Source organism: Rhinopithecus roxellana, chromosome 2 (assembly GCF_007565055.1).
Source record: "Rhinopithecus roxellana isolate Shanxi Qingling chromosome 2, ASM756505v1, whole genome shotgun sequence".
Classification (NCBI taxonomy): Eukaryota; Metazoa; Chordata; class Mammalia; order Primates; family Cercopithecidae; genus Rhinopithecus; species Rhinopithecus roxellana.
Genome location: NC_044550.1, coordinates 11,957,701 through 11,982,352, shown reverse-complemented (window position 1 = coordinate 11,982,352; position 24,652 = coordinate 11,957,701). Strand labels below are relative to the sequence as shown.

Below are 24,652 nucleotides of genomic sequence, written 5' to 3'. Positions count from 1 at the left end.
GATTTTGAAATTGAATTCTATGCTCTGTTGCACACACAATTAAATTTAACTAAAGCTGAGTTTTAATTATAAATGCTAACTGACTTTTATGACCATTTCTCCAAATGAAATAGTCACTTAAAAATGAGTAGATTCTAAAAGGGCTGTCAATACTAATTGCTTAGCTATGCAAGTCACTTTATTTTTTGAGAAATTGATTTCCTTATCTGAGCACAAGGCAGTTCATCTAAGATCCTTTTTAATTCTAAGTTTTGAGTTTTAGTTATTTGCTGTGAAAATTAATACTCTTTTTCACTGATTAATTTGGAAGATCACAAATTAGATATAATGATGGTATAATTCCTAACCTTTCTAATTGATGACTATTTTAACTTAGAAAGCGGAGAAAAGCACAAAAAAGGAAAGGTGACCAGAATAGGATACAAAACCTGAGAAATATCTTGTGGATCTCTGTTTTCATTTCTATAAGTATAAGGTCTCTAAGGCTGCAGTTAAATGTGTTGTTGGAGGTTCTTAAACATCACTGCATAAAAATCACCTGAGCCTCTTGCTAAAAAACACGAATTCCCAGGGCCCCATCTGTAGATATTCTGATTCATGAATGAAGCCTTGAAATTCATAACAAACAAGCCGAGAAATTATAATGTAGGCAGAACACAATTTGAGAAACACCATGCTAGGTGATTTTTTTCTCATGTCAAACATAGTTTGATTCTTGCATATTAGATCATATAATATAAACATATTTTCTACTCACTTATATATAAATATTCATAAACCTTAATGTCATATATAAGTAGAACTACTTGGGAAATATGAATATGAGTTTCAACTTTGATAAAAGCTCTACGTTGGGCATGATAAGCATCAGGTAAGCAAATAATTTAATGTCTGTATTTCTCTTTGACTTTAACTACAAAATAAAACTGAACTAAAAACGTTCTTGAAAGGATCACATGAAATAAGTATTTCAAAAGCTCTAAAGCAACTTTAGACATATTGGCTTTGATAATATTTATTCAGTTCATAATTCTTTTCAAGTTTGTAAACTTATTGAAGGTAAGGATTGCATCTTTTAAATTTCTTTTAGTGGATAGCTATTGTTTCTGCCTGCCTGACATTTCTTCCCCCTTGTTTTGGTAACAGGCATCCTTGTTTTCCTTTGGGAAACCTCTGTTCTTCCATTATCAGTTCATGTTCGGGAACTGGAGGACTGGTTCAAATCTGGGTCTATCAATGAGCCTGTGATCTGCCTAGCAGATCAGAGCACTCTATTTTTCCTACCACTGAAACTGGTTCAGGAATTTGTAAGTGACACAAGCCTGGCCAATAGGAGCGAGCCCCAGAACTTCTGCTGAAACCTTTGAGAAAGAGAACCCTTTTTTAAGTTTTAATTTTTATTTATTTATTTATTTTTTGAGACAGAGTCTTGCTCTGTCGCCCAAGCTGGAATGCAGTGACGCGATCTCGGCTCACTGCAAGCTCCGCCTCCTGAGTTCAAGCAATTCTTCTGCCTCAGCCTCCCGAGTTGCTGGGATTACAGGTGCCCATCACCATGCCTGGCTAATTTTTGTATTTTTAGTAGAGACCAGGTTTCACCATGTTTACCAGGCTGACCTGAAACTTCTGACCTCGTGATCCACCCTCTTCGGCCTCCCAAAGTGCTGGGATTACAAGTGTGAGCCACCCTGCCTTTCTGAAGTAGAGAAACCAGTAGCCTAGAGTCATGTTTGCTATCACAAAAGAAAGCATAGTTGGGAATAAAGCCATTGCAAAAGAAAACAGAAATGAGAGTGTAAAAATGGCAGATATGTCTATGACATTGTTTAGGGCCTTGAATTAATCCCATCTAGACTTTTCCAGTACAAAAGCTTTCTCTCACTGTCTCTTTCCTACCTAGGCAATTATCATGCAGTTGGAGACTTTCAACCAATGTTGACTTACTTGTTTGCTAATGAAAAAAACAAATCCTTAATCACAGATGACAAAGCAAAGATGTTAAAATTAATCATTGCAATGTTTTGGTGATTCATTCAAAAACATATTACATGCACATGTAGATAACTGAGAGTTCTTTTTTGTTTGTTTGTTTGTTTGTTTCAGTAATCTGCGGAGCAACCAAAAACATCTTGTGTAACTAGACATTAATTTTAGGCACTATCCATAAATTACCATTCTGCTTGGCATAATTCACCAAATAATCCCCATACTGAATACCAAAAACTGCTCAGCTTGAAGAATGAGTCAGTCTGACTGTCTGGTTCTAGCTTAAAATCTAAGAACTCAGAGCTTCTGTTCTTTTGTTCCTTATTGTTTTTGAGATTTGAAAACCGGTCACTTCACTTCATATCTTGCATCTGTAAGAGCTGACTAGAATACAGGATTCACAAAGCAGGTAGATATGAGGTTTTTTTCTTTGTTCATACCAATTTTAAAACATTAAAAGGATGGCTTCAAGTAAATAATTCTTTACTCTTTTAACATGCTGCCATCATGTGGTTGCTTTGCTCATTCACATTCAAATGTCTCAAAGTTTACATTTATAGTGACTCTTACTCAGCAAGGTACTAAGAGGAAGCTCCCAAAGAAAATGAAGGGAAGAGAATACATTCTTCCCATAATCCTACTGCAGAGGATGGTAGAAATATATGTGTTATTTGCCAAAATGCAAGGTAGAATGTAGTAGGAACCTAAAGAGACAGAGTGCAAAAGAGACTCAGAAGGGAGAGCCAACTCTCTCAGATTTCAATCTATTAAAAAAAAAAAATGTAAGGCTGTAATTTTAGCAAAACTATTTCATAAAATGTGACAGTACAGTAAGCCCTTGGTTAACCCCAGCTTACACCAAAATCCATACATACTCAAGTCGGCTCCCCACCATGTATGGGTTTTGTGTCCTGCGAATACTATCTTTCCATTGTGTTTGGTTGAAAAAAAATCCACCTATCAGTGAACCTGTGAAGTTCAGCCTTGTGTTGTTCAAGGGTCAACTGTATTTACATATATTATTAATTCCTTGCAACATCTCAGCAATCATCTCTGTTTTAATTCTGAAGTGCTTGAAACCAACAGAGTATATGCCAAATGTCTATGTAAATTAAAAGTGAGAGTCTTTGCTCGTATTTTGGACTCATAGAGCTTTACATAGTTTACTTTATTGTTTCTGAGTCCTGAGTGGTGGATAAGGCAGGAAGATTTGAGAAGAGTTCATCACATTTTTCTAACTTAAGAACTTTGTTTACTGAATCTTGCTTTATATGTAGGTGCTAAAAAATGTGGTTTGATTAGATGAATTCATGTAAAAATACTCAAACATTTTGAGATTTTGTATTTAATTTTTGATAAAGAAAAATTTAGTAAAATGACTTGGATTAAGTTCTATTATGATATTAATTGTCAAATTGTTTTTAGATTGAGTTTTAGCAACTAGAAAGAGAATTGAAGAAGTTGTACATTTTTAAATTATAAAAAAGAAAAAAGATTTCTAGTGCTACATACAGGACGCATAGTTACTAAATTCTGCTTAGATTTAAGCACTTACATCTTGTCTGCAAATTATTCTTTTAAAATATTACAACCTTCAATTCTGAGCTAAGAGAGGTCTTCCTGGTCCTGCCCACATTTAGGAATCCTATCATCTCAAACCCCTGGACCTCAGCACTACTTTTTTCCCAAATCACAAGTCAGAAACAGCCAATCCAGTAGTTTGCAGCCTCCTTGCCTTCTCTCTTAAACACAAATTTTATTTAGATCACCAAAAAGATTCGTGTTATGGGTTGATTGTGTCCACTGCCCCATAATTCATATGTTGAAGTACTAATCCCCAGTACCTTGGAATGTTACCTTATTTGGAGATAGAGTCTTTACAGAGGTAATCAAGTTAAAATGAGATCATTAAGATGGGCTGTAATCCAGCAGGACTGGTATCCTTATAAAAAGAATAAATGTGAACACAGAAACAGTTTCAGAGAGAAAACAATGTGTAGACACTGGGAGAAGGTTGCTGTCTACAAGCCAAGAAGAGAGGTCTGGAACAAATCCTTCCCTCAGAAGGAACCAACCCTACTGAGACCTTGAGCTTGGACACGTAGTTCCAGAACTGTGAGACAATAAATTTCTGTTGTTTAAGCCACCAAGTCTGTGGTATTTTGTTACAGCAACCCTAGCAAACTAATACAATTAGATTGGTAAAAATGGTTTATATTAACTTCCTTTTAGGCATGTATATCTTTGCAGCTAGCCCTAATTTCCTGTTCTGATTCTAGAAAACACAAAAACAATATATTGCTATTTTCATCCAGAAACTGTTAGTGTGTTAAATCATTTTTGAGAAAAACTAAGACCCTGGAAAGAGATTGTATACTTTAACAATCAAAGTAGAAGATTAAAAATTTGTACTTACAGGCATAAATATTGGCATTGGCAGTTATTCTTCTAACCGCATCTTCCTATTTCCCTGTCCCAGCCAAAATTCTATCAGGTTATGTGGAGAGAAGACCAATTATTTTCCTCCTTAACCCTCAATATTTCAGGCCAAGAGAAGAAAAAATATTAGTTTTGTGATTCTCAAGTAGCAATCTTTTAAAGACCATCACCTGGAGGAGAAGAACACCAGTTGAGAATTATTGATGATAATTGTCAACCTTTTTTTACCAACCTTCAATGATAGGGTGTCCCCGCCTGTAGAGGGGAAGATGAGCCTGCCTCTAACTGTGAAGCTGCAAATGCCTAATATCGGTTTCCACAACCTCCTTTACAGGCAGAGCATGGACACCCGACCAAGACCACAGACCGGACATGGCCTACACTGACCAAATCAGATGTTGTAAGCCTAAAGAAGCAGGGGCTGCTCCAATTTCATTTGGAAAAGCCAGTAGCAGCCACATCCATTTTCTGAGGTAACAGGAGCAGTTGTGCCACCACAGCACCCAAGGTCGATAATCAGGAATGATCAAGCCACAGAGGATAGTGCACAACAATGACGATGCCTGTGTGATTCTGTAGCATAATTCTGAACACTGTTCATGGCTGATGAGCCTGCCTTCCTGCAGTTAGAACTACCCCATTTGTGCTTCAATCAGCCATAGTTTCTGTTGCTTTCAACCAAAAACTGACAGACCTAAAGGATATGGTTGTTTTAAATTTATCTTTTAAGAAATATAGAATTCTCTAATTATTTTGCTTTTTACAATAAAGGGTTCAAAACATTTTACTCAGTAAATAGAAATATTAAATGTAGATTTAAATTCTTCATGAATGGTTGATAGATAGAGGTAAATAGGAAAGGAAAATAGAGAATAAGAGGCAGAAAGAAAGACAACTTATTAGATGTTCAAAAGTTTGTTTTTTAGAATTTTAAGACTAAAAACCTTCTTGATTTCTCATCATTGTTTGGCCCATATTTTACTTAACTTGAAAAATCTGTATCAAATATTTATTTAAGATAACTAAATAGAAACCATAATAGAGAATATAATATAATATAATATAGAATGCAATTTAAAAGTATAGTGATATAATGATTTTCACCCCACAAAATGGCAAGACCCCAAAAGTGTGACAATGCACTATGTTGGAATAAATGTGGGGAAACAGGCCCTTTCATGTTGTCTGTGGAAATATAAATCAGGACAACCATGTTTTGGGAGGAAAATTCAGAAGCATACATCTGGATGACTCATGCAGCTGCCCTTTGGCCCAGCCATTCTATTTCTGGGAATTAATGCGGCAGATAGATACATACATGCATAAAACTACAAAAGTAAAAGGATATTAATGGCAACCACAATCAAGAACTAATTATATCAGTTCTGGTATATATATATAAAAATAGTATGCTATGAAGGATATTGATGGCAACCACAATCAAGAACTAATTATATCAGTTCTGGTATATATATAAAAAAAAATAGTATGCTATGAAGCTGTTAAAATAAGCCAGGAAGGTCTCCAAATGCTGATATGACAATCATAGCCAGGACTTATTGGTAAGTGGCAAAAAAAAGAAATGCTTACTTATATAGTATGTTATCATTAGGGGGAAACAATAATTATAATGATCTTTATGACTATATTTGTGTGTATACGCTTGTGTGTGGATAGACTATCTCTAGAAGGTCTTTTTTTTTAAAAGCCTGTTAATACAGGTAGGGATTACTTGTGAATAGGAAATTGGGTGTCCAGGGAATAGGGTAGATGGTAGATTATGCCCTTTGTACCTTTTGAATTTTATAATACATTTCTTTATTATGGATTTTAAAATCACAAAAGGTACTAGACTATACATATATGCATGGATATAGTAAATCATTTTTAACTATAAAGAAATACAAGTATATAAAGATCTATCAAAAATTATAAGAATAAACCCAAAATTCCAAAAATAAGTACTTTATTAGGAATTAGATTCATGCAGAAAACATCCATAAATTGGTTTCTAGTTAAATAACCCACATCTGTTATTTTTGCTGATACAATGTGGTAGATAAAGCTCTTTCCCTCTCACCCTAGATCTTACCATAGGCCTGGGACAATTTGGCAAAGCAAGAATGGACTTGTTCAAAGTCTAAGAACAAAGAGGAAGAAGGGTTGTATGTGTTCAGTGAAGAAAAAGAGATACAAATTAGAGAGAAAGAAGAGGGGTCTTGAATCCATGGAGCATGGTTACACACCTTGACAGCCCTGGCTGTCTCCGATATTTGGGGAGAAATGTCTTTTCAACACAGAAATGAGAAAGATGGCTCCTATGGCAGATGGCAAAGTGGTTCCTCGTATGCACTGCCAGAGGTACGCTTAAAGCTAACATTTCAAGCAGAAAGAGACTTTAGACATTGTATATAATCCTCCTAACTCTTTTAATTTTTACATATGAAGAAACTGAAACCTAGGGAAGTTGTGACTTGCCTGAATTTACACTGCCTGAATCCAGGGGAATTAGGATAAATGTTCCCCTAACTGATGTTTCCTCAAATCTACATTCAGTACTTTTTTTTCCGCTACTCACATGAATTGCTTGCTCCCCAGAAGTAACCCTTCCATATGTGGAAGGAGGTGCTTCTTCCATGTTCAGTATAACAGAGATGCAACAAAGTGAAGGAAGTGTGTTCCCCCTTCTCTTGTAAGCCCACAGCCAGAGCAGCTAAATTTCTATACATTTGGTACAACTCTTTCAGCTGGACTTCAGTTCTACAGACGAAGGCTATGTAAAGTAAGGTCAAGTTGGGTTAATGCTGTGCTACAGCCAAGGCTGTTCTGGGTGCAAATACCAGAAACCAACTCAAATTAGTTCGAGTAAAAAGAGTGTTAACATCTGAGATGCAGAAGTACTGTTCTTGGGTTTCACATACTTTGAGAAGAGTAAAGAAATAAGGACAGGTTTTACATGAAATGGAAAGCTGGGGCCAGGCACGGTGGCTCGCACCTGTAATCCCAGCACTTTTGGAGGCCAAGGCAGGCAGATCACCTGAGGTCAGGAGTTCGAGACCAGCCTGGCCAACATGATGAAACCCCATCTCTACTAAAAAAAATACAAAAATTAGCTGGGCATGGTGGCAGGCCCCTGTAATCCCAGTTACTCGGGAGGCTGAGGCAGAGGTTGCAGTGAGCAGAAATTGCACCACAGGACTCCAGCCTGGGTGACAGCGAGACTCTGTCTCAAAAAAAAAAAAAAAAAAAAAAAAAAAAGGGAATCAAAACTGTTTTCTATATACTCTTTCAGTTTTGCATCTGACAGGACAACATCTACAAAGAATAGAACAGATGAAACTCTTGCAGCGGAACCTTAAAAAGCCATTATAGGAAAAAGGAATTAGTAAAAGATGGCTCAACTATCAGTTCTTGTTTAAAGAAAAAAAAAGCCAAGATTTTAGATTAAAACTTTAATATGAACCTAGAACATATTATTAGGAGCATAAGGCTTACCATAAGGAAAGTTATTTTTTTTCCTTTATTAGTCATACTATATCTAGAATATTGGGCTCCACTCTAGACACTATGAGAAATAGAGAAAATAAAAAATTAAAATATCCAATGGGTAAAATTTTTGAAAACGTAGTTTTTCCAGAGGAAAAACCATAGCCAGAGGACTTGATAACCTTCTTTAAATATTTGAGGAGCATTTAAGTAGGGATATTCTGTGTGCCTATGGGACAGAACTAGGATGAGTTAATAGAAGCTATGGAAGTGGAATAGTGTGTGGCGGGAGGCCTTCTGTGTCACAAGGGTTCATGTGTGATCTGTGAAGGGAGCCATGTGCTTCACTGCATGATAGAGAAAAAAACTTTTCAGCACATGGCCCAATTCAGGGGAAAAAAATTTGTAGGACACATTTTTCCAACTCAAAATAGCTTTCCTGAATTCCACTGGGGAAAGCTTTTTACAACTTAGATTAAATTCTTTAACAAACAGCAGGATGTTGAGAGATTTTGGCATTTCTTTGTAGCTATTAGAATTTAATATCTGGGCATGTTAGCAAAATAGCAACTTTTCAAAACCCTTACACTGGTGTAGCGCTTGAGTCACAAGATACCCTCACATGAGTTATTTCATTCTTGAAACACCTCTGCAAAATAGATACGGTATTTACTATCCCTGGGAAACAGGTTTAGAGAGGCAAAATGGCTTGCCAGAGTCTAGCAAAGGAGGATAACGTTCAAGCAAGATTTAGTTCTCTCCTTTTAATGCAAACTTTAATGATCAAGGTGGTTGCCGTGGAGACTTTTTTCTTCTTTCTTATCACTCTGCTTAGTATGAAGTCAAAAAGCAACCAATCACTGCCTCACAGGCTAGATGTACGTGTTCCTTCCATTCCCAAGAGAATTTTCAGATGAGAGTGTTTTGTTAAAACAAAGGGAACATGCTTTGTATAACTAAAAGAAGGTGCTGCTTTCAAAAAGTGCATAATCACTTAAATGTTAAAACTCTGCAATATGATTTTTTAATAGTTTATGAGAAAATATTTTCTGTATATTTCACTTTTAATCTCCAAATACATTAATATTGGCATTATGCATTTGGATTGCTAAATAGCTATGTCATAATAACTATTGATTAATTTTTTTTTATTAACCTAGGTTCCAATGATATGGGCCCTCTACATCCAAGAAATAAAACGGCATAATGATGAGCTCTAATATCAACAGTGCGTACCCAGCACTTAGCACAGTATCTACTAAGTATTAGGCAATCTATAAATATTCATCAAATAAGAGAGCTTTTTTGAGCTGCACCACTAGAAAGATGGTGGAGCAAGAGCAAAGAAAAATCCCTTTGGTTCCAGAAAATCTCCTGAAAAGGAGGAAGGCTTATCAAGCCCTCAATGCCATCCAGGCAAAGCAGGCACTTTTGGCAAAGAAGGAGCAGAGAAAAGGAAAAAGGCTCAGGTTTAAGCAACTGGAATCATTCCTACATGATTCCTGGCAGCAGAAACGTGACAAGGTGTGTCTCAGACGACTAGAAGTGAAACCTCATGCCTTGGAATTGCCAGATAAACATTCCTTGGCCTTTGTTGTATGCATCGGAAGGATTGATGGCCTGAGTTTACTGGTGCAGAGAACCATTGCAAGACTTCGCCGAAAGAAAATGTTCAGTGGTGTCTTTGTAAAAGTCACCCCCCAGAACCTAAAAATGCTGCGTGTAGTGGAACCTTATGTGACCTGGGGATTTCCAAATCTGAAGTCTCTCCGGGAACTCATTTTGAAACATGGACAAGCCAAGGTCAAGAATAAGACCATCCCTCTGACAGACAACACAGTGATTGAGGAGCATCTGGGGAAGTTTGGCATCATTTGCTTGGAAGACGTCATTCATGAAATTGCCTTCCCAGGGAAGCATTTCTAGGAGAGCTCATGGTTCTTGTGCCCTTTCCACCTCTCAGCGGCCCGTCATGCTACGAAAATAGAATGGGCTTCCTCAAGGATATGGGCATAACTGGCTATCAGGGTGAATGCATCAATCAGCTCATCTGCCAGCTGAACTAGACCCAGGTGCCAAACTGCAGTAATTTTTATCAATGAAGTGGAAGCATGTGTTTTTGTTTTTTGGGGAATTTTTATCAAGTATCTTCAGAAATTATTTCCTGCCTTATCTTCAAAAACTGGAAAGGAAGGGTCAAAGAAAAGACAGTAACTGGCTGGGTGTGATGGCTCACTCTTATAATTCCAGCACTTTGGGAGGCTGAGGCAGGCAGATCACCTGAGGTCATGAGTTCAAGACCAGCCTGACCAACATGGAGAAACCCTGTGTCTACTAAAAATACAAAAATTAGCTGGGCATGGTGGCGCATGCCTGTAATCCTAGCTATCTGGGAGGCTGAGGCTGGAGAATCGTTGGAATCTGGGAGGCGGAGGTTGCAGTGAGCCAAGATTGCACCATTCCACTCCAGCCTGGGCAAAATTCCAGAGCGAAATTCCATCTCAAAAACAGAAAAGAAAAGACAGTAGCTTATGTTTATGGCAAGTACCTCTCATCGCAGTCCAATTCCAAGGAAAAATTCCAGCATTTTCTACATTTGCTGCCGCCTTGTCTGAAATCAGCACATTCCATGGAGGAAGGAGTCCTGCTTTGTTGCATCTTCTATCCTAGCATTTAATGTTGGTAAATGAGTAACTCTAGCATTTGTACAAGGCTCCCTAAGACTCCTGCAGCAGTCGACCAAGCCCAGGGACATAATTGAATCTGGAGATTCCTAGGGTTTTGTTTTGAAAAAACTTGAAATACACACAGGAAGAAAGACATAAAAATAAATGTTCATTTGTCTCTGCAAAAACAAACAAACAAACAAAAAACCAAGAGGGCTTTTTCTATAAAAACGAAACAAAAAAAACTGTCAGACTTAACAGATATCTATACACCAGTGTTCACAGCAGCATTGTTGTGACCAAAGACAAAAGGTAGAAGCAACTCAAATGTCCATCACAGATGAATGGATAAACATACATACATAAAATGGAATATTATTTAACCTTGAAAAGGAATGACATTATGACCCATGTTCCAATGTGGATAAACTTGAAGGCGTTATGCTAAGTGAAATAAATCAGACACAAAAAGACAAGTATTCTGCTTCTGTGATGTATCTAGAGTAGTCAAATTTATAGAGACAGACAGTAGAATGGTGGTTGTCAGGGGCTGGGGGAAGGAGGAATGGGGAGTTATTTTTAGCAGATAATGGAGTTTCAGTTTGGAAAGAAGAAAAAGTTCTGGAGACAGATAGTATTGATGGTTGCAGGGCAATGTAAATGTACTTAATGCCACTGACCAGTACACATAAAGATGGTTAAAATGGTAAATTTTATATTATGTATATTTTACCACAGTTGTTTTTAAAAGCTAAAAAAGAAATAAATCATTTACCTTTAGTTTCATGAAATTAGAAATCATGTCCCAACTCTATAATGGCATCTTGGAGATTTAATGTAGCTTAAGTTTTTAAATAATTTTTTTCTTTAAAAAAATCACTTGTATTTGAAATAATTTATTACTAAAATAAGTAGAAAAAATAGCTGTCAAGTGTGAAGGAAATGATCATCTTTAAGCATAACTAAAAATTAAATTCTCAAAAGGCATAAATGCCTAAATTATTTAAAGTTTTTAGAATTATGAAGTTACGTATTAATGTATATTTGTGGAGGAGGATGACAGTAAAAGTTTTCTACCAGGACTCATGAAGAAATTTAGAAAGGACACTTCATTTATAAAAACTTTTATTCAGTAACATTTGAAGAGTTCTCTCAGTTTAATAGCTGGGGGACCATATTTGTTTCCATGGGAAATAATCTTTCCTTGAAACTATTCTATAGCGGAAAAAAGAGTCGAGCATGGTGGCTCATGCCTATGACCCTAGTGCTTAGGGAGGCTGAGGTGAAAGGATCACATTATCCCAGAAGTTCAAGGTTACAGTGAGTTATCATCACATCACTGCACTCTAGCCTGGGCAACAGAGTGATACCCTATCTCATAAAATAACAATATTAATAATAATAAAGTTATGTAGAGGGGCAGAATCAAGTGTCGGTTTAGCCTTAACACATAATAAGGAGACATATCCCTTATAATAATGTGAATGGTGAAAGTATATGGCTTTGTTCACAGCCTTAAATAGATGGTATAGGTGGGAAAATATTGCTTACAGACAAACAGGGAGTCCATAGACCAGTGCTTCTCAGCTGGTGCTATTCGGCAGAATGCACAAGTACTCTCCATGCAATCCAGTGCTTTCCTAATAGTCAGAAATTGCTCTTCCTTAACATTCATCCTCACCACAAATAAGGAGCTATTTCCTGCAGACCCTAACAGCCTTGATTGATTATCAGTCTGTATGATGTTTGGCCCTGCTTGCAGTAACAGTAGGCACTAGGTTATTGTCCTGATTGTGATCTTCAGCTTTCTCTGTTCAGTAGGTGTCATTGATGTGCCCTCTCAGTTAAAGCTTCCTGCTAAGAGTTAACTTTTGCTATTTAACCCTCACCTTTACCTTACCTTAGTTATTCTATTGCATAATACTTGTGTAATATTATATTATTTGGTTCTGATGAGCTATCATTGCCATGACATTAAAATATATATATATTTTGAGACAGAGTCTCGCTCTGTCGCCCAGGCTGGAGTGCAGTGGCCAGATCTCAGCTCACTGCAAGCTCCGCCTCCCGGGTCTACGCCGTTCTCCTGCCTCAGCCTCCCGAGTAGCTGGGACTACAGGCACCCGCCACCTCGCCTGGCTAGTTTTTTGTATTTTTTTAGTAGGGACGGGGTTTCACCGAGTTAGCCAGGCTGGTCTCAATCTCCTGACCTCGTGATCTGCCCGTCTCGGCCTCCCAAAGTGCTGGGATTACAGGCTTGAGCCACCGCGCCTGGCCATTAAAATATTTTTATCAGGCTGGGTGTGGTGGCTCACGCCTGTAATCCCAGCACTTTCGGAGGCTGAGGCGGACGGATCAGGAGGTCAGGATATCAAGACCATCCTGGCTAACACGGTGAAACCCTATCTCTACTAAAAATACAAAAAAATTAGCCGGGCGTGGTGACAGGCGCCTGTAGTCCCAGCTACTCGGGAGGCTGAGGCAGGAGAATGGCGTGAACCTGGGAAGCGGAGCTTGCAGTGAGCCGAGATCGCGCCACTGCACTCCAGCCTGGGCGACAGAGCGAGACTCCGTCTCAAAAAAAAATATATATATATATGTATGTGTGTGTGTGTGTGTGTGTGTGTGTGTTTATCATTTTTATCTTTTGGTAGAATTTCTAAATTGCATCTGAAAGGATAGCAACAAAATACTCATTCAACTTGCTATTGTAGTCTAAATGTCCTTAAAACTTACTGTAAATAATAAATAATTTCAAAACCGCAATGTGCTTTCACCATCATGCCAGTTTAGGTTTTTCGATGGGTGAGAAGTGAGGTATGCTATAAACTAGAAGTTAGCAAACTCTATATAGTACATATTTGAGGCTTTCGGTGCCATATGCTTTCTGTCATTACTACTCAACTCTGCATTTGTAGTGTGAAAACAGTCATAGGCTCAGTTATAATAAAACTTTATTTACAAAAATAGGCTTGGGGGCATGGTTTGCTGACCCCTGCTATACGCAATAAGAACTAATGGAGATTAGAGAACAGAAATTAAGAATGGAGACTGGTGTAGTTAGAAATCAGATGGAGGTGAGGTCTTACCTATCCTGGAAAGGTAGAGAACACGAAGAGTGTATTCTAGGTAGGGAGACTGCATGTGTCAAGACACAGTCATAGAACTGACCATTCATAGAACCCCCAAAGAGGACTACATAAAGGAAGAATTCACTTAGGCCTGGGGATGATAAAGTTGGAGGGTGTTTAGATGAATTTTATGTCATGGTGGATAGATTATTAATGATCCTAAAAGGCTGTTTGAGATTTGGACTTTGCAGATTGTAAAATTCTTATTATGCTTTTATTTCATTGTAAGTATTATCAGAGGCTACGGAGTCCATTTGAAATTTCTCCCTGGGCAACCTTTAAATCTTAACTAAAATCTTAAGAATTTCAACAACTTCAGAGATATGAAGGAGTATATGGAAGCAGAGGCAGATGATAATTACTGTGCAACTGCTTTCACATTGATTTTTTAAAACCACTTTATTAAGTTATGATTAACATGCAAAAAGCTGTACATCTTAATGTGCAGTTGGCCCTCCCTGTAGGTCCCACATATTTAAAAAAATACAGTAAGAAATAATGCAAATTAAAACAATACAGTATAACAACTATTTACATAGCATTTTTATATTGGGTATTATAAGTAATTTAGAGATAATTTAAAGGATACAGGAGCATGTGCATGGGTTATATGCAAATATTATGTCATTTTATATAAAGGACTTGAGCATTCTCAGATTTTGGTATCCACTGGGTGTTGGGGGTTCTAGAACCAACCCTGCACCTACCACAAAGATAAATGACTATATACAACTTGGTGACTTTCAAGATAAGTATACACCTGTGAAACCATCATCACAATATATGCCATGAACACATGTATCACCTCTAACAGTTTCCTCCTACCCTCTGTGTTATTATTATTATTTTATAAGAATACATAACATAAAATCTATTCTCTTAGCAATACATGCTCATTTGACTCTTATAGTACTTTTGTAAGAAATTTTATGAAATCATGCATCAGTGACCTTTTATAAACTATAAAACAATAAGAAGTAAGATACTTATGTAGTATTAATTCTATTAAATAGGATAAGGCTCATATTTTAACCCCACTTTGCAGACCTAAAAACTGAGAACTCAGAGAACTTAATGGACTTTCCCAAGGTCACGCTAACTAATGGCAGAGCCAGTACTATCAGTGCAGTGCAGTAGAAAGAGAACTAGTTTAGGTCAAAACATTAAGGTTAAAAAATGACTGTAGCAGTAATTAGCCAGGTAATCTTTGAAAAATCAGTCATTTACCTAAGTATGAGTCTCTTAATTTGTAAATTGCAGTTGGTATTAATAATACGTTACTACCCCACAGTAGCTGTGAAAACAAATTGAGATCGCATGTATTTGTTCTTCTTTTCCTCATTTCCTTTCACCTCTCTCTTCTTTTTTTTTTTTTTTTTTTTTTTTTTTTTGAGATGCAGTCTTGCTCTGTCACCCAAGCTGGAATGCAGTGGCACAATCTTGGCTCACTGCAACCTCTGCCTCCTGAGTTCAAGTGATTCTCCTTTCTCAGCCTCCTGAGTTGCTGAGATTACAGGCACATGCCACCACATCTGGCTATTTTTTTTTTTTTTTTAGATGGAGTCTTGCTCTGTTGCCCAGGCTGGAGTACAGCGGCATGATCTCAGCTCACTGCAAGCTCCGCCGTTCTCCTGCCTCAGCCTCCCGAGTAGCTGGGACTACAGTCGCCTGCCACTATGCCCGGCTTATTTTTTGTTTTGTATATTTAGTCAAGACGGGGTTTCACCGTGTTAACCAGGATGGTCTCAATCTCCTGACCTCATGATCCACCTGCCTCAGCCTCCCAAAGTGCTGGGATTACAGGCATGAGCCACTGTGCCCAGCCTCCTCAACTTTTTTAGTTTATCTGCAACCAATAATGAAAGCATGCATGTGACCTGTCATTTCCCACATCTACCTGTTAGGATCTCTTACTGTAGTCTTTTTCGGTTTTCTCCTTTGTCAATTATTTTTTAAATTTTATTTTATTGTGGTAAAAATGCCTAACATAAGATCTACCTTTGTACAAATGTTTATGTGTACATACACTATTATTGATTGTAGGTACAAATTATACAGTGGATCTGTAGAGCTTATTGATCTTGCTTAACCGAAACGTTATGCTGGTTGATTAGTAACTCCACATTTCACCCTGCTTTGCTCCCAATCCTGCTGGCCTCTGGTAGCCAGAATAATTTCCTTCCTTTTTAAGGCTGAAAGTATCCCATTGTATGTATATGCAACATTGTCTTTATACATTCATCTGTCCATGGACATTTAGGTTGTTTTCACATCTTGGGTATTGTGAATAGTGTTGCAATGAACAGAGGAGTGCTTCACGATACTGCTTGATACTGCTTTTGATTTCAGTTCTTTTGGATAAATACCTTGAAGACAGTGTTTTAGTCTGTTCAGGCTGCTATAACAAAATACCATGGACTCAATGGCCTATGAACAACAGAAATTTATTTCTCACAGTTCTGGAGGCTGGGAAGTACAAGATCAAGGTGTTGGCAGATTCAGTGTCTGATGAGGGCCTACTTGCTCATGGACAGCTACCATAGACTCTAACATCACATGGTAGGAGGAGTGAAGAATCTCTCTCTGGCCTCTTTTATAAGGGCACTAATTTCATTCATAAGGGCTCTGCCCTCATAACCTAATCACCTCCCAAAGGCCCCATCTCATAATGCTGTCACCTTGGGGGTGAGAATTTCACCATATGAATTTGGGAGAGACATAAACATTCAGATCATAACAGTAGAATTATTGGATTAAAGACTTGAACGTAAGACCTGAGTTGAACCTAAAGGATGCTATGCTAAGTGAAATAAACCAGACACAGAAAGACAATTACTGCATGATCTCATTTATATGTAGATTCTTTAAAAATTGAACTCACAAAAAAGAACAAAAAAAGTAAATAAATAAGTAAATAAAAACACAAAAATTAAAAATATTGAATGCATAAAAGCAGAGAGCAGAATGGTGGTTGGCAGGGCTGGAAAGCAAGGGAAATGGGGAGATGTTGGTTAAAGGGGTACAAAACTCCAGTTATTCAGGATGCATAGATTCTAGAGAGCTAATATAAATCATGGTGACTAAAGTTAATAATAGTGTATTGTATACTTCAAGTTTGCTAAGAGCAGATCTTAGGTGTCCACAGGGAAAAATGTAACTAAGTGAGGTGTTGTATTAGTCTGATTATAGCAATCATTTCACAATGTCTATGTATATTGAAAGATTATATTGTATGCCTTAAATATATACAATATTTATTTGTCAAATATATCTGAATAAGGCTAGGGGAAAAAGTATCCTAAACACTGTAAAATGTATGTTTCCCTTTATAGACACTAAAATGTTTTAGATATTATTCTCAATTATGTTACTGTAATAGTGTAATACAAATATGTTTTATTATACTATAATAAATATAAAAATTTTTAAATATAAAAATAATTGTTTTAAAGACAATAACAAGGAAGAACCATAAGACCTGAGACTGTAAAACTCCTAGAAGAAAATATAAGAGAAAAGCTCCATGATAGTTGATCCATGAATTTCATGGATATGAGATCAAAAGCACAGGCAACAAAAACAAAAGTAACCAAGTGGGACAACATCAAACTAAAAAGCTCCTGCACAGCAAAAGAAAGAATTAGCAGAATAAACAGGCAACGTGTGGAAGGGGAGAAAGTATTTGCAAACCATATATCTGATGAGGGGTTAATCTCCAAAATATACAAAGAACTCCTACAACTCAATAGTAAAAAACAAACAAACTAATAACCCAATTAAAAATGGGCAAAAAAGTTGAATGGACATTTCTGAAAAGAAGACATACAAATGGCCGACAGGCATAGGAAAAAAAGCTCAGTGTCACTAGTTATTAGAGAAAAGCAAATCAAAATTACAATGAGATATTACCTAACATCTGTCAGAATGGCTACAATTTTTTTTTTCAAGACAAGCGTTAGCAGGTATTTGGAGAAATTGAAACCTTTGTGAGAACCATTGGTGGGACAGCAAAGCGGTGGAGCCATTGTGGAAAGTAGTTTGGAGGGTCCTGAAATGATTTTAAATGTAGTCTTTCGATTTCCACTTATATCTGCATCGGTTTCAGTATTCTTTGCTTCAACATCCCAAGTGAGAAAATATGATTGGTTTAAGTGGGGGGAAAATAAACCCAAACCTCTAAACCTTAAAGTGATATCCTTGAGCAGCCAGCTTATATAAATGGACTTTAAGCAAGAAGGGGGAAATTGGGGTGACAGATAATTATAATAGATGTAATATATGAATCAAATGTTAGTTACTGTTCTGATTCATAGTCTAGTGTGCCTTCTAGTAGACCACACATTGGGAAAAACAAGCAGTAGTGGGAAATTACCTTCTGGGAAATTCCAACAGCTAATCTCCAACAGTTAACGTAGGCCACAAATGGTAAATCAGTTACTTACGGATTCCATGTTTCATTATTTAAATGTACTACCAGTTAAGAGAAAACCACACCTTATTCTTAGACTTCTGTGGGCATCTTATGCTTAGATTTCGTTTCAAATCAGTGCCTTTTGCTCCACTGGGCAATTCCTAATACAAAAATGTAGGTACTTTATCCTTTACTGATTTACACATATTTTAAACTTTTTTAGGAGATAAAAACCCTATATGTTTTTCTGCCTTAAGACATAGAATTTTAGAGTTGGCGATTACCTTTGAGTTTAGACTAACTCTAATTTTATGAGTGAGGAAACTAAAGGTCCTGAATATTACAGTGACTACCCCAAGCTCCAGTAAATGGCTGGAGGCCATGACAGTCTAGGTCCTTAGTTTAGTTTGGCTCTAACACATGCAATAGCACTTTATTTTCCAGTAATATTATATAAATGAAATGGAGTTTTTCCATGTGTGAATTTTCCAGATAACTAAAATGTAAGCACTAAATTAATTGTCAGCCATTTTTTGAAACGTTTTAAGGTGTGTATTTTGCACTTTTCTGTCTTGAAAAATAAAGTAAATGGGTCCTCACTTAGCCTTTTATAGACGGCTCATTCAGCAGTATAAACATTACTTACTGTGTTATTATATAAGGAAATCCTTTTGAAATATGAAACGCTGTATCAGTAGTGACTTTTCTGTGTCTTCATAGAAACTACATAAATATCTGTTGGTGGAGTGATTCTACACATTTGCAATCATGGAGGAGACTGAGGTTCATGGCAACTATTTTTCTCAGAGGCTTACAGACAAAAGTTGGAGTCTGGTTCAAATTGAAGGTTGATTCCAGACTAGCATAGTGCTGTGACATACATGTATTATTTTTATTAAAATATTATAAAATTCACCTTTCTCTTTCCCATTCCCTCCCCTTCACCTTGCCCTTTCCCTCCATTTCCCTTTCTTGTTTTGAGCAATTCAGGCTTAAAAACATTAGGTGGAGCAGAGCCAGACAGGAATCAACAAAGGGACTGACTTGCATGAGGTGTCAAACCCAGGAAGAATGAGAAAGGCAAATACATTGGCAGGTGATGTCAATGTGTGAAGGGTGAGGAGGGCATCCACACAAGAAAAGGGGGCTAGAATGAGATGTCAGCTCCCAAGTGGTGTGAGAAAGGCTCCCACACATAGGGGAGCCTGGCATGGAGACTTGGAGCCCAAAAGAGTGAAGATGACACACTTGAGTGAGAGTAACCTGGCATCACATGTCAGAGCCAGAGTCACATGAGGAGGGCTTTCAAATGGGTGCAATGGAGAAGGCAGAGACTTGGCTCAGGATGTGAAAGGCTATGCAGGGTAAGGAAGGTCCTTACACAAGGGAGATATGTGGTATGGGATATCAGGGCCCAAAGAGAGTGAGGAGGGCATCTACCTGGGGAGGCAGTCCTGCAGTGAAGCAGAGCCTGAGGAAGGTGTCCATGCATGGTGGCAACTTATGGGTTTCAAAGCTGGAGTGGATTAAGGAGGGAGTCCATATAGGAAGGAGACCCCACTTGGGGTGTCAGAGTTCAAGGAGGATAAAAAAGTCATCCATGCAAGGAAAGTAGCCTGATGTGGTATATAAGCCTGAGTAAGGAAGATGCACATTTGGTGGGAAGGAGGTAACCTCGTCTCAGGAAGGCCAGGGAGGTGAGGGGCTTCCATGTGGGAGAGGCGGAGCAGCAGATTGATGAAATAAACATGAAAAGGAGGAAACTAGGTTGGATTCTGTAGTGTTGGATTGAAATTGAAGGTGCCAACGTAACTCATGGATTTCAGTATTTAGAGATAGATGTAGAAATTAATGCAGTTGTAAATATGTATATGTGTATTTGCACATATGTGTCCACATACACATATTTCCTACATCTAACCACTGATAGGGCCTTGGAGCAGTGACCACCCCATCCCCACACCCCACATGCAATAGGAATCAGCGCACGAAGCACCCAGATCATGGCTTAAAAATCAGTGTCCACTAAAAGGAGCCAAGTCTTCCTTGAAGAAATGACTGATTTCAGGGATGGGCTTGATGAAGCACTAGATGGGCCTGAAATATCTTGTCCTCAAAAGCAAGGAAGTGCCTTAGAAACATAGGGACATGTAAAGCACATGGGCATCAGCTTGAAGGAGCTCCTGCTGGTCAAATCTGGGGCCCTTAAGCCTGGTAGTAACAATAGTAAAAATATATTATGCATGGCTTCAATTTATATAAATAAATGAATACATAGAAAATTTGATGAGAAATAGAGTGTGGAGCAAAGTTTCAAAGTACCTCTCCACAAAATACTTAGTAATTACAAAAAAAAAAAAAAGAATAAACTTCACAATGGAGAAAGCTAGTAGACTATACCTTAAGTGATTTAAGTTAATAGCCTAAATAGTGGGACAAATTGAAATTATTAGAGACCTGATAGAATAAAATTCTGTGATATTCCTGCCAAAGATGCAAAATCTGAGTATAATCATAAGGAAACTTCAGACAAATCCAATCGAAAAACATTTTACAAAATAAGTGGCCTATAATTTTGTTTTAAAAGGTGGCGGTCATGAAATTCAAAGAAAGGCTGAGGAATAATTTCAAACTGAAGGGACAAAAAAAGACATGACAAATACAACACACAATTCTGAAATAGATCCTTTTGCAATAAAGAACATTATTGGGACAAATGGAGAAATGCAAATGGTGTCTGTGAACTTGATATGGATTTGATGGTTGTAATGTAGAAATGATCATCTCTTGATTATGATGGTTATCCTACGGCTTATGTAGGAAGAATGTCTTTGTTTGTAAAGAACATACCTCCAAGTATTTGAGGGTGATGGGTCAGCCACTTACTGTCTAATGATTTAGGAAAATAACATTATTTGCATTGTACTTGTACTTTTTCTGTACATTTGACAGTATTTCAAAATTTAAAAAAGTTTCAAAAAATATCCTCTTTTATGACTCGTGTCATTTTCTCAGCAAGGTCTTCTCTGACAATCCCTTTAAAACTGCAACCTCTGCCCAGCACTCCCATTCCTTTATCCTCTTTTATTTTCCTCATAGTATTTATCCTCTTGCATTCCACATAATTTACTGATAATATTTGCTCTCTATGACCCCACCCCCACTCCATTCCATTTCTAGAATGTAAGCTCCTTGAAGATAGGATGCTTTGCTTTTGTTCACTATTGTAAATCAATGTGTAGAACAGTGGCCAGCATATGAGATGTACTCAAATAATCATTAAGTTACTGAATACAGTTGGTTGTTCAGGGACAGGTTCTATTTTTGATCTATAAATTGATAGCTCTTTGTTCATCAAAAACCCAGAAGGCTATTGAGTTTCATGAAGTTTAGGTCTAAGTATGTTAAACAAGGTAGACAGTTAGGGATCTTTAGAACTCAATTAATTCCTTCATCCTAACTTCTAATTAAAAAAAAAAAAAAAACCCAAAAGTATATAAATGGGTATCAATGAAGTAACAAAATAGATTTCACAAGTTAGCAATAAAATACATTGCCATGCTTTGCATGCATATGTATGTGTGTGAGAGGTTCATTTAAAATCATCTATATCTTGTTTATATTGAGATTTTTGCCACAGTTGTCAATAAAAACTTCCCAAATATTGATCATTTCTTAATATTCAACAGACTACTCCTTGCTAAATCAATATTTTGCTCTTTAATGGTTCATGATTTTCACTTGTATTGAAAATGGCTGTTGTAAATATTTTTGAGTCATAGAAATTTAGCATTATTATGTACATTTAAGACTATTTTAAGTAAAGTTGTTCTAAAAATTGTTATTTAATTACAAATTAACATCAACCATTTATGGTATCTTTATATCTTATTGGTAGGCAGGTATGTGTTTTCAATTTATGATTTCAAATATCTGTGATATTTTAGTATCTGCCTTTTCCTTCTATCATTAGAATCTAACAAAGCAGAGATTTGGCTTTGTTTCTTATGACCTAAAAATATACTTCTTTGTTTAGAAATAGAACTGTTTGTTGACAGCATCACATATCTACAATTCTGAAACGAGGGCAATGTAATAGTTTCTTGCCATAACAACAACAAAAAAAAAACCTCCAAAAATCCCAGTAGTGCCTAGAGTGAACATTTCTGTTTTTGTGTGTGTGTTCCATTTGTGGTTCTGAAAATACTCATAAATTAGCATGATAATCACCAAGTTGTACATGGTGACTGAGGAACAATTTTCAATATTACATAACTGAATATATAAATCTAGATATAGCATCAGTTGACTGGGCTATCAGTTTTTTACATTATTATATAGATTAAATCTTACTTAAAAGACAATATAAATTACAACATAAGTGATAGCAATGAAATTTTAAATGTTTTGTAAAATCTCATGGGGTAATATTAGTTTATCATATACAAACCAATGCTCAAATATGATATGTAAAATTCATGATCCATTACTAAATCAAGTATTGCTTTAAGAATTTCATTAAAAATTCCAGATGTTATTGTTTCAGCAGAGTGATAGTTTGGCCAATTAAAATTAATTTTAAAATCTATTAAAAAGTTTTAATAAATCAAGCAATGTCTCTCATTTGGCCTGCTGTTAACACAAATTAAATGAAAATACTGATTATAACACAATTAGCAATTTTTCTAAAATGAAGAAAAATCAATTCTTACAAAATAAATATATAATAATGTATTCATTATATATATTTTTATAACATTCGGACATCACTGGCCTATCACTAGAATGCCAGACATGCCAAGCATAATTAAAATAAATCGTCTTTTACATTTACTAACTTGCAGCTATTTAAAAGTAACATAGTTCTTTACTTTTAAAAATGTTGCCGGGCGCGGTGGCTCAAGCCTGTAATCCCAGCACTTTGGGAGGCTGAGACAGGCGGATCACAAGGTCAAGAGATCGAGACCATCCTGCCTAACACGGTGAAACCCCGTCACTACTAAAAAATACAAAAAAACTAGCCGGGCGAGCTGGCGGGCGCCCGTAGTCCCAGCTACTCAGGAGGCTGAGGCAGGAGAATGGCGTAAACCGGGGAGGCGGAGCTTGCGGTGAACTGAGATCCGGCCACTGCACTCCAGCCTGGGCGACAGAGCGAGACTCCGTCTCAAAAAAAAAAAAAAAAAAAAAAAAAAAAAAAATCGTTATAAATATAATTTTGTCAGTGTAGGATGATAAAACATTTTACTCAATAATTTGTTAACTTTCAACATGTAAATATTCAGGAATATAGTAAGTATGCCTCCACAAATGCTGGGGTTAATTTGGTTTTTGTTTGGTTTTGTCTGTTTCTAAACTTTTATTTGAAGCTCAGGGGTACATGTGCAGGTTTGTTCTATTGGTAATCTCATATCATGGGGATTTGTTGTACAGATTATTTTGCCATCCAAGTACAAAGCCTAGTACCCAATAGTTATTTTTTCTGATCCTTTCCCTCCTCCCACCCTCCACCCTCAGGAAGGCCCCAGAATGTGTTGTTCCTCTCTTTGTGTCTCATTTAGCTCCCACTTACAAGAACATGTGGTATTTGGTTTTCTCTTCCTGCAATAGTTTGGTAAGGATAATGGCCTCCAGCTCCATCCATGTTCCTCCAAAGGACATGATCTCATGCTTTTTCATAGCTGCATGGTATTCCGTGGCGTACATGTACTACATTTTCTTTATCCAGTCTACCATTGATGTGCATTTAGGTAGATTCCATGTCTTTACTATCATGAACAGTGCTGCAATGAACATATATGTGCATGTGCCTTTATGATAGAACAATTTGTATTCCTTTGGGTATATACTCAGTAACAGAATTTCTGGGTCAAATAGTAGTTCTGTTTCTAGCTCTTTGAGGAATTGCCACACTGCTTTCCACAATGGTTGAACTAACTTATACACTGTAACAGTGTATAAGTGTTCGCTTCTCTCCACAACTTCGCCAGTATCTGTTATTTTTTTAAATGACTATTTAATAATGGCCATTCTGACTGGTGTGAGATGGTATCTCATTGTGATCTTGATTTGCATTTCTCTAATGATCAGTGATACTGAGCTTTTATTTCACATGCTTGATGGCCCCATATATGTCTTCTTTTGAAAAAGCATCTGTTTATGTCCTTTGCCCACTATTTAAAGGGATTGTTTGGTTTTTTTCTTGTAAATTTGTTTAAGTTCCTTATAAATACTAGTTAATAGAACTTGTCAGATGCATAGTTTCCAAATTTATTCTCCCATTCTGTAAGCTGTTTGCTCTGTTGATAATTTATTTTGTTGCGCAGAAGCTCTTTAATTAGATCTTATTTGTCAATTTTTGTTTTTGCTGTAATTGCTTTTGGCATCTTTGTCATGAAATATTGCCAGTTCCTATGTCCAGAATGGTATTGCCTAGGCTATCTTTCAGGATTGTTATAGTTTTGGGTTTTACATATAAGTTCGTAATCCATTGTGATTTGATTTTTGTATATGGTGTAAGAAAGGGCCCCACTTTC

General features: G+C 36.9%; 1 long non-coding RNA gene and 1 pseudogene across 1 annotated transcript in view; one reads left to right on the top strand and one right to left on the bottom strand.

Annotated features, from left to right (window-relative positions):
* Positions 1 to 24,652, bottom strand: part of LOC104668851 — an 82,122-nt gene that overhangs the window by 30,978 nt on the left and 26,492 nt on the right. The gene's annotated exons all lie outside the window — the stretch shown is intronic.
* On the top strand, positions 9,226 to 9,977 carry LOC104668849 (annotated as a pseudogene).